The 907-nt window shown below is 64.3% G+C and overlaps 1 non-coding gene across 1 annotated transcript; it reads left to right on the forward strand.

The window, feature by feature from the left end:
• Positions 1–338: 338 nt before the first annotated feature.
• LOC114227907 (U5 spliceosomal RNA) lies at positions 339–454 on the forward strand. The gene has a single exon (XR_003614001.2). It is a non-coding gene; the product is annotated as a U5 spliceosomal RNA (small nuclear RNA).
• The last annotated feature ends 453 nt before the right edge of the window (positions 455–907 follow it).

Below are 907 nucleotides of genomic sequence, written 5' to 3' on the forward strand. Positions count from 1 at the left end.
GGAGGCGGAGGGAGCGGGGAAGCACGGACAGGAGCCTCTCCCGTGTTTTCTCAGAAAGGAACAGGCAGGCGGGGGCGGGTGAGGGTGGGCAGCTTGGATGCCTCCTGCAGGCTCGGGCCCAGGGCTGTGCCCAGTCCGCTGCACTCTAGGAGGACAGAGGCCCAGGCGCGAGAGGCCACGGAGGAGGTGGGTGTGGGCTCGGGGCTGGGGGCTTTGTGTCCGAAAGGCACGCTCCCAGGTGAGCTGTTTGTTAGCCGTGGGACTCGGCTGACCTTGGGAGGGTGGTCCCCCCAGGATCAACAAGATCCCAAGATGTCAGAGCATCGAAAATGCAGGGTGTACTCTGCTTCCTCTTCAGGTCGCACACATCCTTCGCCTTTGACTCCAGATTTCCGCGGAGAGGAACAATTCTGAGCTTTGAAGCAATTTTTTGAGGCCTTGCATCTGCAAGGCTGAGAGAGAACAAAAGGCAGGATGAACAGATGCGATCGATACACAGCAGCCCTCCCGGGGAGCCCCAGGAGCTTGGGAAACAGGGACCCCGGTCACGTGAGTGGGGACTGGGGGAAACTGGCCAGTCCCCCGAGCAGCCAGCCCCCCACCAGCGTCTCAGAGGGCGGGGCCGGGAAAGTGGGGGGAAGGGGGGGAGGGGAGAAAGGGGGGAAGGGCCTCTACCTGCTGGGATCCCGCCGGGCGCATTCGGAGCCTGCACTCCTCCAGGACCCGCGTGTTCCGCGCTTCGCCCACGAGGCCCTGCATCGCGTCCAGGTGCCGTGTGAGGACGAGCTCCCCAGACCCGCTGTCACTGTGCCGACTCCTCGTCGGGAGCCTTCCGATCATCTCAGAAGCCGGAGGAGGCGTGTTGCGCTCCTCTCCTGCCACGTCCACGTCTGATGGTCCCGTGTCC

This window comes from Eptesicus fuscus, chromosome 6 (genome assembly GCF_027574615.1).
Source record: "Eptesicus fuscus isolate TK198812 chromosome 6, DD_ASM_mEF_20220401, whole genome shotgun sequence".
Classification (NCBI taxonomy): Eukaryota; Metazoa; Chordata; class Mammalia; order Chiroptera; family Vespertilionidae; genus Eptesicus; species Eptesicus fuscus.